General features: G+C 35.7%; 1 long non-coding RNA gene across 3 annotated transcripts; it reads left to right on the forward strand.

Moving 5' to 3' along the window:
- The first annotated feature begins 6,346 nt into the window (after positions 1-6,346).
- LOC139847530 (uncharacterized) lies at positions 6,347-9,412 on the forward strand. 3 transcript variants are annotated; one of them, XR_011759556.1, is made up of 4 exons: positions 6,347-6,940; positions 7,888-8,454; positions 8,535-9,042; positions 9,170-9,412. It is a non-coding gene; the product is annotated as an uncharacterized lncRNA (long non-coding RNA). The 3 variants fall into 3 exon arrangements; XR_011759555.1 differs by having other exon boundaries at positions 8,535-8,622; positions 8,690-9,412; XR_011759554.1 differs by having other exon boundaries at positions 8,535-9,412.
- The last annotated feature ends 4,121 nt before the right edge of the window (positions 9,413-13,533 follow it).

A 13,533-nucleotide genomic window follows, 5' to 3' on the forward strand; every position in this document is an offset into this window, starting at 1 on the left:
GTAAGATCGGCCGAAGTTCGGTACTCATCGAAGAACTCCGCTTTAAATTCCTCCCAAGTGAAGTCCATACATTGTTCTTCACCATAGAGTTGGATCTTAGCATCCCACCACAATTTCGCGTCACCCCTTAACATGCTACAACCATACCTAGTCTTCTTGTCGGGTGGACACTCACAGGTACGGAAGGCCCCCTCCATATCGGAGATGAATCGGGCACTCTTGAGTGGGTCCCGATCGCCCTCAAAAGTAGGAGGTTGAGCATCCCTAAAGTTCTTGAAGAAAAAGTCACGCCTTCCCCCATTTTCTTCTTGAAGAGCAATCTTAATTTGCTCCTTAACCAAAGTGACGACTTGTTCGTCAATCGTCTCGAGAAACATCTTCTTAACATCTTCGCGAAACTCCGCCTTTTGGCGCTGAAAGATGGCCTCAACCTTGGCCGTGAACTCGGGGTCCTCGCTCGTGCCCCCAATATCGGTGTCGTGTCCGTTTCTCATCTTCATTCTATAAAACGGAAAAGATTAAACAACGAAACTAAAGACATGACACATATATACATATACACCATACCACTCCATCTCGCTCGACAATCGTCGTACATCGCTTGTTTGACACGATTTGCACCCGTAGTAAGGGTAGCTAATCATTACTACGCGAGCACGTCGCGTAACTTGCTAGTACAACGTCCGTTCCACTTGATGATTGCTATATAATACAAACAATAACGCATGATTAGTTCATATAAACCTATGCGCTAACCAAGACCCGGTCCGACCCAAAGTCCTACAAGTCCCGCACAATACGCACACAAAAGTCTAAGTCTAGGCGCCTATCTCAAGTCACCTAAATCCCTTAGACCATGCTCTGATACCACTTGAAACAACCCAACCCGTACTCCGTACGATAAATTTTTTTTTTATATATATATACACATTTATGCGCCAATTAAATATGTAGACCAAATCACAAGTTCCATTAATACGTACAACCATTTCCAATGTTTACAAAAGGCACAAAGGCCATTAATTAAGTTAATACAAGTTTGACCGAATACAATGATAGTTTATAAACCAAACGACCCAACGAGCATGGTTTGGGACTAAACTACCCAAAAGGTGGTCAACTTCCAAAAGCTCCTACAAGCACATCGTCAAGGACATCTAGTGTCCAACAATCCCCTTCCCTTTATCCTCACCTGCAACTAAAAAGATAAACAACGCGAGGGGTAAGCTAACGCTTAGTGAATGCAATAATTATACATGATCATATATAATCTACTTACTCGCATCACTTACACAACATCATATTCGAGTTTAACAATTCATCAAGCATGCTACATTAATAAGCATATACCAATAATTCACAATCCCACAAGTAGCTAATAGTACAATAGCATACGATTCATAAATTAATACTTCCAATACATAATTCACATAACCTTGGTTAACCAATTCGAACACGGGAAGCGGTACTTACAAGACCGTTGGAGTTCATAACGTCCACTAGTGTTACTTACACACCGCGTAATCACTAGTCCCCGGGTGATGTCTTAAACACCGCGACTAACTCACCCTTACAACAATGTGGCGTCTTAAACACCGCGACGAATCCACACTTCATTCAATACAATGAGTGGTGTCTTAATCACCGCGACACTTCCACTCCCATGACATTGTGGTGTCTTAAACACCGCGACAATACCACAAGTCAATCATACCATGAGTAGTGTCTTAAACACCGCGACAATGCTACTCGTTACTTAGAATGTGGTGTCTTAAACACCGCGACACTTCCACATTCACACCACACAAATAAATACATTATATACGTTCACGCATAATTATTCCACTCACCTTGACGCAAGGATGATGAATATTCGCTTCCAACTCAAAGCCAAGTACCTATTACATTAAGTACCAATTCAATACATAAACTAGTGGAATTAACCACATTACATTTACTTGGGCATTTAATGACTCAATTCGCATTGAATAACCCAACTACACCACAACCGCCCCCTTAAAGGCCAAGACTCGACTTTAATTACCAACATTAGTGCATTAAAGTCTACTAGCCTTAAATGACATCCACCTAGGGTAATTTACACCCATTTTACCCAAACTAGGTCAACTAGTACATTCTTGACCCAATTGACATCTCTTTCAATTCTAACAAGTGTTTAATGCTTACAAAACCATTAACACTTTCAAACTCACAATTACAAGACCAAAATCCTAGATTATGGCCATTAGGGTTTCATTACAACAACCTAACCCAAATTCACCCATTTTACTCCCAAATGGGTCATACAAGTTTCTATTAACCAAAACCCTAGCCATAATCAATTAAAACGCGAAACTTAGAGTTAGAACTTACCGAGACTATCACCACGTAGCTAGAGTCACAAGGATCAACTTTAATACTAGCTCCAAAGATCAACCCTCAATTCTTCCTCTCTCAATCTCACTTTGAATTAAATTGGGTGTTAGAGTTTTGGGAGAGAAATTGAAGAAAAAGGAAAAAGGAAAATGAAATAAATGATCTAGTGGACCAGATTTAATTCACCCATATGATCTATACGTCTATTTACCATTTTGCCCCTCAAAATCCCTTAATTTGAACTAAATCCGAAATCTGGCCAGCAGGCCTGCCGCGGCGCGGCATTAATCGTCGCGGCGCGACGATACACTAAAAAGGTTTATTCAGTTTAGGCTGGTTCCTGTTCTAAAATCCTTTGGTGGGCCGCGGCGCGGACCCCCTTGTCGCGGCGCGACAATTGACTGCAACAGACCCCTTCGACTATTTTACACAATTCCAAGGTTTCCTCAATACGCGTCCAAGCCTCAATCTAAGTCTCACGAGACCGAACACTACCCAGACTCATCTACATACATATATATACATTTATATACACATTCACACACAACTAACAAGTTAGCTATTCTAGCCGCATATCGAGCAAGTTATAGACGTACAATTGATTATGTGTGTACCTTTAAGCGTGTACGGAATAACGGGGTGTTACAAAGATCCCAAACATACACAACAACATGTTACGACTTTCAGAAAGGTGTGTACAAAGTCCAGTCAAGTTATCAAAGAAGCGGTGAAGGTGGCACCGATTACACCGTAAAGTTTACTGATAGAAAGTGTTCATGCAGAAGATGACAACACCAAAGATTACCTTGCTCTCATGCCATTTCTGTGTGTAGCCATCTACATCGTGATGCAACTGTGTTAGGTAGTGAAAAGTACACAACTACTTTCTGGAGAGAGCAATATAGCCATTACTTTAATCCACTTAGAGACATGAGTTGTTGGGCACCGGTTGAAATGAAAATTAAGGCTGGTGCAAATAGATTGATCAGACACAGGGGAAGGAAGAAATATTAACGTTTTTCGAACCAGATGGATGAACGTGAAAAGCAAAAAACCAAAGTGTGGTATTTGCAGAGCTGAAGCCCACAATCGGAATACATGTCCTTCTAGATTTCCATAGTTATTTGATGTACTCCATTTGTTGTATAACCAAGAAGATGTGATTTATCTTTTTGGAATGATATTAGTAGTCTTCCAAACGAACAAATAGATGCACGGGTATACCATTATCTAAATTTAATGGGTTTGGGTTTGGTGTGTAAACTCGAAAAACAGAGACCGGATCACGCGCTTATTACAGCTTTGGTTTAAAGATGGTACCGGAAAACACATACTTTCCATTTCCCGACAGGTAAAATTACATATTATATTTATATATTTATAGGTATATATGTTTATAATTATGTATTCATTATATATATATATATATATATATATATATATATATATATATATATATATATATATATATATATATATATATTACGTAATATATATGATATAATTTTATTATAAGTATAGTTATAATATTCATTGTTTGCTTTTATATATATAGGCAGTGTTGTAAAAGACGGTCGAAACGGGCGACGCAACGGACGTCGCAACGGATTTGCTTTAGTATCGTTGCAACGGGCCTTGAAACGACAAAAAAGACGGTCAACGCTTAAAAAACGGTCAACAACGCTAAAAAACGATAAAAAATGGTCAAAGATGGGAAAAAACGGAAAAAAGGTCAAAGACGGAAAAAAACAGTCAAAGACGAAAAAAACGGTCAACTTTATATTTATATATATATAAATATATATATATTATATATATACATATATATGTATGTATGTATGTATATATATATATATATATATATATATATATATATATATATATATATATATATATATATATATATATATATAACGTTAATCAACATCCGTTTCGACCCCGTTTTTTTCGTTGCGACGTTTTGAGGTCGCTAACGCCTTGAAACGACAAAAAAGACGGTCAACGCTTAAAAAACGGTCAACAACGCTAAAAAACGATAAAAAATGGTCAAAGATGGGAAAAAACGGAAAAAAGGTCAAAGACGGAAAAAACAGTCAAAGACGAAAAAAACGGTCAACTTTATATTTATATATATATAAATATATATATATTATATATATACATATATATGTATGTATGTATATATATATATATATATATATATATATATATATATATATATATATATATATATATATATATATATATATATATATATATAACGTTAATCAACATCCGTTTCGACCCCGTTTTTTTCGTTGCGACGTTTTGAGGTCGCTAACGTTTCGACCCCGTCTCACGTCTTTTTCAACCTTGTATATAGGTATATATGTTTATAATTATAATGGGTTAAGGCTATCAAAAGGTCATATACTTTTTTTTGTCCTAATGTAGGTCATATACCCAAAAAATTACTATTATAGGCAATGTACCTTGGAAAAGTGTGCTAATGTAAACAAAATGTGACCGGTTACCTGCTAAACCGGTCATCTTCATCTTCATCTTCAATATCAAAATCTGACAGAAGTTATGGTGGTCCATGGCGGTTCATGGTGGTGCAAATCGAAAACACCTCAAAACTTGACCAAAACTCATCAAAGTTTGTAGTTAGCTACAGTCAGTGATTTAAAAAACGGCCGAAACGGGTGCCACAACGGACGCCGCAACGGATTTGCCTTAGCATCGTTTCATCGGGCCTTGAAACGGCAAAAAAGACGGTCAACGCTTAAAAAACGGTAAATAACGGTCAAAGACGGAAAAAAACGGAAAAAACGGTCAAAGACGGAAAAACGGTCAACTTTATATATAAATTATATATATATATATATATATATATATATATATATATATATATATATATATATATATATATATATATATATATATATATATAAGTCAACGTTAGTCAACATCCATTTTGACCCCGTTTTTTCCGTTGCGACGTTTTGAGGTCGCTAACGTTTCGGCCCCGTCTCACGTCTTTTTCAACCTTGGCTACAGTAGATCATTCTAAACATAAACCCATTGATGAATTTTACAAACACATAACCAATTTGTAGCTATCTGTTTCGATGACCATAAAAAAAAAAAAAAAAAACTTCTTGTTTTTGTGCATTTTTCACGTAACAACCATGAACCATCAATACTTACAATTTAATTAACCAACGGATCTTCGGTCCAGCGGTACGGCGGTTACACTTGTGTACTCGCAGGGCTAGAGGTCTCGGGTTCGTACCTCGTCACCCGCTCTAGGAATTGAAATATATTCCTTGAAAGTGGCCCAAAGGGAAGGTTTTACCGACCCGCTCCGGGACTAAGGTCCGGCCCGCCTGCCCCTCGGGATGGTTTAAGGGTCGGATCCTCAGAGTGTGGTTCGGGTTTCCTGCCCGAAAGCGCGTGTGTGTGCAAATGATGACTAGGCTTCGGTCCGGACTAATGCAAGCTTGCCTTTCAAAAAAAATATATTTTTTCCAAATTCCTTCGCTTCTTTCCCTGCTTCTTTTTGCGTTACCGAAATCAAACCCACAGGGGTCCCACCTGCGGCTGAAACACACCCCCAAATAGCCTCCGTCAATCCCTTTTTTTGTTGTCTAATGGTGACTCCCTCTTTTTAAATAATAGTTAGGTTTAAGCTTTAATTTATGACAAGCTCAAAATTAAAATTCATAGACAAAATTGCATTGGGGGTCCCTGTGGTTTGTTCAATACAACAAGTGGAGTTAAAAAGATTTTTTTCACCTTGGGAGTCACTGTGATTTGCAATAGTTTCACCAGGGGTCCAACATCTTAACGTCTGTCAATATTTAACAGTTTTGGGTCTCACATGACTTGCACATGAGGGTAGTTTCGTCTTTTTAATTAACCCTCCAACTTTTTTATTATATTTTCTTTTCTCTTTTCTATTTCTCTCTTTTCTATTCTTTCCCATCTGTTTTCCATCATTAAAACCATAATACTGAATCTACCATTAAAACCCCAAAATCAAAATCAAAATCAAATTCAAACCTCTCTTATTCTCCATTTCTTTCTCAAAACAAATCACCTCAAATTAAACCTAACAGGACAATGGGTAATTAATCATTAATCAATCAACTAATCAATATCATAAAAATCATTATAAATAAAAATTAAACCTCAACTCAACAACACAAGTGAATTTCAACAGGATAGTTTTGCTACCGTTCATCTTCGCGGTTACTGGAATACGGACATCTTCTCCGACGAATACTTGGTGGTGCCATCATGTCCGGTCGAATGGTTTTGCTACCGTGATTTGTTGCTGCTATTGTATACTAAATCTGGGCCAGATCTAGTATTTCCAACCATTAATCTCCATTCAATTTACAGATCTACTATTTTCGGACATGAATAACCATTCAACCGTGAAGGTCGACGGTGACGTCATCGGCGGTTGTTGACGCCAGCAACAACAGTTAATTCCTGAACTTATTTTCATTGCTGCATCACCACCCGATACTTTCTCAGACGGAAATTAAGTCATACCCACACACCACTAACAATAGAGGTTTGCACTTTTTTGAATAAGGAGGTTTTTAGTTTTGATTTTTATGCAATTAAGGTGTACCGAACTATGTTACTGTAAGTATTTCATGGCTTCTAAACTTTTTTATGACTTTCATAAAGAAATTAATCAGATGAATATTTAATAGGTATTAATATTTAATAATTCAGTCTTAATTCTGATTTTTATTTCCATTAGGATAAGGTATGATCTTGACAAAGATGGAGATGTATTTTAGATAGGTTTAAAGGGTTGGTGGGTAGGTGGGTCAATGGACAGGAAGGATATAAATTGACAAAAATACCCTCATGTGCACTGCATGTGACAGAATTTAACAGAGTTTTTGATGACAGTTAGCCTATTGGACCCCTGGTGAAACTATTGCAAACTACAGTGACCCCCAAGGTGAAAAAAATCTTTTGAACTCCACTTGTTGTATTGAACAAACCACAGGGATCCCCCATGCAATTTTGTCAAATCCATAGAATAACTCAAGTATGTAGCTCATCTTTTCTTTAAATCACAGGCCTTTTTCTTTTCTTTTCAAAGCGTATTAACATAACCCTCACTAAAAACAATTAACTCGATTTTGTTGATGTTTTGGATCCGAAATCTTCACAAAATTTGTTTATCGTTGCTCAATGATCGTGTTTCAATCATTTTTGAGGATCAATTTTATCAAATTTTAATTTAAAATAATTTGTTCATCGTGTTCTCTTAACAGCAGGTTAACAAGTTTTAGTGGTTGATATTAATACATTTTTTTAAAAGTATATAGCCTACAATAGTAATTTTTTGGGTATATGGCTTACATTGGGACAAAAAAAAAATATATGACCCTTTGGTAGCCTTAACCCTTATATAATTATGTAGATATATAATTATCTATATTACGAATTATATATTACTTTTTAATTTAGTTTAATTCGTAATAATATAAATTTGTGTAGGAGAAGCAACAATAACGTTGCAAGATGTCCAAATTTTATGGGGTTTACCCATTGACGGACCGGTTGTATCCAGAGTATGGTATAGTATGCCTGATGTGCAATGGTATGGTGTAGTTAATCAATATTTAGGGATTGTCTTTAAGAATATTGGGGCCGCGGATATAAAGAAAGGAAAAATCAGAACTTCATGTTTAATCATTGAGTTGAATAAACCCGTTGGAGATACTGAGGATTCTTACCATCAACGGACTAGAGTATACATGTTAGCTCTAATGGGTGGCGCTCTATTTCCTGATGCTAATTCAAATGATGTTTCGTTGAGTTATATTTATAACCTCATAGACTTGAGTCTGATGGTCGTTTGAGTTGGGGTAGTGCGGTTCTCGCGTATTTTTACAGAAATTTGTGTCGTGCCGCTCAAAATGAAGATAACAAGGGCATAAATGGTGCGACGCTTTTGCTACAACATTGGGCGTATGTAAGAATTCCAACCCTAGCGCCAACTCTCAGAATAGATATACTCATGCAGGAGGATGAGCCACCCATTACTGGACCATATGGTTCGAGGTATATTACACATACTTCTATTAATATATCAATAACTATAATATATGTATATATATTTTTATACTATAATTCGTATGTAGGTGGCATGGAAGACGGACACATAAAGATACGCCCATACATGTATTAGTAACGTGACGCTCTGCACTTACGGCGTTACAAGACACACATGTATATATTATATATTAATGTGTATAACTATAATATATGTATATATATTTATGTTATGTTGTTGCAGTTTCACTGGCTTCCATATGGAGACGCCTTACTTCGTCGACTTCCCGGTGGGTGTACAAATAGGGCCTTGTGGTCATACCGTGGCCCAATTTTACTTTGAGCTACTATTGAGAAGCATATTCCAGATAGGCTCTGCAGACAGTTCGGTTGGAGGCAACATATTCCAGACATGGATCTATTGTTCAGTTCGGAGATGCACTGTATAATACATAACACAACCCTAAAGTCAAAACAGAACATGGATTTGAGGACCATTAACCTGCAAGTCAATTACATCGACGATTGGACCCAACGAGCTAACATGATGTATTATGGTGTGCAAGGGGTGGGCACAGTTGATAAGTACTTTCAATGGTACAATGCGCGCACTGTTACACACATTACAAATCCTGGAAACCTAACACCTCGATATTGCTTAAATCATATACATTTCTTGTCACAATATCATTTCCATTTATCGTGTTTTTGTGTGTTTTTGTAGCCATTTAGCTCATTTGTGGTTAATGATTGAAGAATACATTCTTGGAGCATCCTTTGAAGTTTGTTGCGGATTTTTGAAGATAACTGAGCTCGGAAGTCGATTTAGTGTATCGAATTGATTATTGAAGATTATTAGAGACAAGCTTTTAAGTTTGTTGGTTGAGAATCCAATTATAATATTCAAAAGTTAATCAATTTGTTTTGATGATGACACAAAAGAGATAAGTGCTTAATCATATATAAGACGACATGAGTTCATAAGCCTACACTATCTCTAGCAAAAGACCAAAACATAAATAATTAACTTGGTAAAATTGCTATACGGCTGCACGACGGTCGACCGTGAGTCTGACTGTGGATGCACTGTACCAACGATTGCACCTTTGTCTAAAACTGTCAATCTACGGCTAACCTCACAGCCGACCGCAGTTTTCTCTGTAACCAAATTCATCCACTTTAAGATAGACCACTTTGAGACATCTATAATGTACAAAAACTTTTTAAACATACTTATAATAGTTACCTTCTTTGATTTCAAAAGAGTTTTGAACCAAAAGATGTTAATTTTTACTAATCACATCTAACAACATCTTAATGACATTTTAAGCTCAAATAAGATTAAACACGAAAGTGTTTTACTTTTCAAGTGTTACATAATGTCATTTAAACATACTAATAATGGTCATTAAAGTCCCAATTAAAGAGGTGCTCTTCCATTATTTTTATGTACCATTGTATGTATGTAAATGTAATTAGTTCAAGCTAGTCAAGGTTGTAACAAGGATCATTAAGTTCCAACTAGATTCAAACTAGTTCATTTGAGATGTAACAATGTTCCAACTAGCAAGATACTTCCATCAAGAAGAAGACAAGGGATTAAGGTGCTAGTTAAGCTTGTTTGGAAGTTTATGGTTTGTCAAGAGATGATTAAAGTAACTAGCCTAGGGATTCTTCATTATAATTAAACAAGTCAAGATTGACTTGTAGCAATCAACCAATGGGAGATGATACTTTAATTCAAGTATTGACAAAGCTTAAGATTCATGGGTTATTGTAATTGGAGCTTTGTGGGTTGTCAAGGGATAAGGTTTCAGCATTTGCCATAATAGAAAATCAATGACACAAGAGAAGGACAATGGAACTTTCCTCATTTGCAAGCTTATGTCAACTTCATTGAATGCATCCAAAGTAAGAGATGATGGTCAAGGGTATCAAGATGTTTTGGCATCTTTTTGCAGACATCAAACAAAGGAAAATGGCTAAAAAATGCAGATTACAACGGCTCTATAACGGATTTATTTTCAGTACAGCAGGGAGCGCGGTCGATCCACGGTCGACCGTGCAGAGAGCCGCGTAGGTTCTGTCAGCATTTTTCTCTTCCTATATATACCAACATTTGCCAAACTTGAAGATCACCTCTTTCCAAAAACACTTTCAAATACATATCTACTGATCTCCCAAGCCTCAAGCACATATCAATGGAGAGATTATAAGAGAGAAAGAGAGATTCTACTTATATTAAGTAGAACTGAAATGTAAACTTTGTACTCATCATTTGTATCTTTAAGTTTACTTTGTAAGACACTTCCTTAGGGGGTCAAGGAAGCTAGATAGTTCTTAAGATAGGAAATACCATATTGCTTAATGATTCAACTTCCTTAAAGGGATCTAGGAAGTTGATCAATTCCGTTGGGAATTAAGTTGGTGTAACCTATTGAAGAACTATGAGTGATTGTAAGCTTAGCTATAAGTTTACTTGTAAGGTATCTTCTTAAAGGGATCTCGAAGGTAGTTGTGATTTTACTAGGTTAGAGCATTAGGATCTTGTGGTAAGAGCATTTTGTGTTTGTGAATTCTTCAAAGGGACGCAAGGGTTCATAAGTAGCGGCTTATCGAGGAGCTAGTGTTGTATCCGGACACTCCACCGGGTTTGGGGTATCATAGTGAAGAAAAGTCTCAATTCGTAGAATTGGGGAGTGGATTAAGGTGGATTAGTTAACATCCACCCGAACCACTATAAATCCTTGTGTTTGTGCACTTGCATACTTTACATACTTGCATTAATAAACACAAACGCTTCCACACTTAAAACTTATGTTTTAATCGTTAAAGATTTTGAAAAAGTTTTAAGAAACCACTAAGTAACTATTCACCCCCCCTCTAGTTACTTACAATTGGTATCAGAGCGGTTGCTCGAAACTTTGCTCCAAAAAACGTTTTTGTGACTAAAACTACTTTGTGCAAAAACCCGAGTCAAAGATCTTGGAACTAAGCTCTACTTGGTTGAAGAACGCAAAAGAGTTTGGAAGAGTTAGTCTTGAATCACGATGAAAGTTTTCATATAAGAAGCAACTTCAAGACACTCAAGGGATGTGGAAGTCAAGGATCGAACCCGAATGCTCAAACTTACATCCACTACATTGAGGAAAAATACCACCATTTACATGGTGAGGTAAGTTTGCTTCCTTCTAGCAAAAATATATAAATTAATAGGTTTATTTAATATTATAAAGCTTGTGTACTCTAAATGTTGTGATAGTTAATAAAACCTTGATTAAAATGAAAAACTTAAACAAAGAAACATTCTTTGAATAAGCAAAGTTAATTTTTGAAAAATAAAAGGATGTAAAAAAAATGTGGGGTTGGGTCAAAATCACAACTATGGTGTACACAATAGAAGCACCTTGAAACTTGTCATGAAACTTAAGAAAATCCTTGCATGAAAAATGACATGAATTATTGTTTAATGTGTGCTTGATTAATTGATCTTACATGCTAGAATACATAAGTTGTCACACATCTTAGAGCCTTAAATGATAGACATAATATCTAAGAGTAGAATCTAAGCATCTCATTAAGTATTCTCGAAAATCAAACAAAAGATTACTTAGTGGTAATAATAATTTGTAAATAAGGTCACTAACTTGTGATTATTTTTGGACAAGAAAAAGAAGTAATTTTAAAAGTCAAAGATATCAAATGATAAATTAAACACTTGGCTTTAAAGTACACATTGATTAGACCTACCACGAGATTTTCAAGAAACACACTTTATAAGACTCAATATAATGCCAAATCGGACAGCGGTCGAGTCTACGGTTGACCGTGGATCGACCGCATAGGCCCTGATTAAAAATTGCTTTCGCAATTTTAAGATCGGCCATGGTGTGACACTTTTAGACGTTAAATCTTTTTAAAAATGGTTAAAACAATCTTTTTACATCGTTTATTAGAAATAATTAAACATTTACCAATGTGAAGCTAGTTATTGTCATTAAACGACACTTGTTTAAATGTCAAGTTTTTAACACGTAAGTGTAAATTATTTTAAAACAATTAAAAGTGTACAAAATCAATTATTCTCAAGACATGGACTTGGTTTATCAAATCTTTAAATATAAACATGTCTAAAGGATAAAATCTATTGTTTGAAAAAGGTACTAAAATGAATTAGGACGAGAGTGAATAATGTTAACAATCCCGGACCTAACAAACATTGGGTACCAAGCCTTGTATCAACAAGTTGTAGGTTTGCTAACAAGTATGGTGGAAGACGAAATAATCACAAGTGCAAAAAGCTCATGTCCTTGATAAATACGTCACACGAAGCACAAAGAACATGATGACGGTGACGTAATATTGGATAGACATACTTAATGAATATTCACCGGTCGAGGTAACTTTACTTACAAATGAATTACTCTTAAAATATGCTACATGAGTTTTAACATGCTAAGTAAGGTCAAAATTCATTTGAAAGTAGAAATCATGTTATGCTTACAATTAGGTGGAATGTTTTTTATGCCTGCAAATGAAATTAGTAAAATGATAAAAACATGTCAATATATGCATTGCGTCAATACATGTTTCAAGTTGATGGCATAAAAGATTAAATCACACGAACATGAAACTAATTGATAGAAATCCACCTAATAGTAAAATATGATGGTCACCGAGTGAATACATAAATGAGTTAAAAGTGTTAACAAGATTAATCTCATTATTTGTTTCAACAATGTAATTACTTAAGAAACGGTGCTAGCATTAAGAGAGGATAAATGTCAAGATTACAAAAAGAATCATAACAAACAAATCTTAGGAGACATCAATAGGAGTCAAATTAGATTTTAAGTGTGTAGTCTAAGTTCTCCATTTTCTAGGTATAGTATATATTTCCAAAGTTCAACTTTGTAGTCTTACTAAAGGGGTTGTATATGATTTCCATCATCTATGATTAAGGAGATATATTCTTGATGATAGAACTCATTCTAGGCTCATACCTAAATTACAAAAAGAAAATGATATTATTCTTGTCTAAGTTTCTAGAGTAGTAGTCAAGCGTTTATTGAGTTGTTAAAATGTCTA

This window comes from Rutidosis leptorrhynchoides, chromosome 5 (genome assembly GCF_046630445.1).
Source record: "Rutidosis leptorrhynchoides isolate AG116_Rl617_1_P2 chromosome 5, CSIRO_AGI_Rlap_v1, whole genome shotgun sequence".
Lineage (NCBI taxonomy): Eukaryota > Viridiplantae > Streptophyta > Magnoliopsida > Asterales > Asteraceae > Rutidosis > Rutidosis leptorrhynchoides.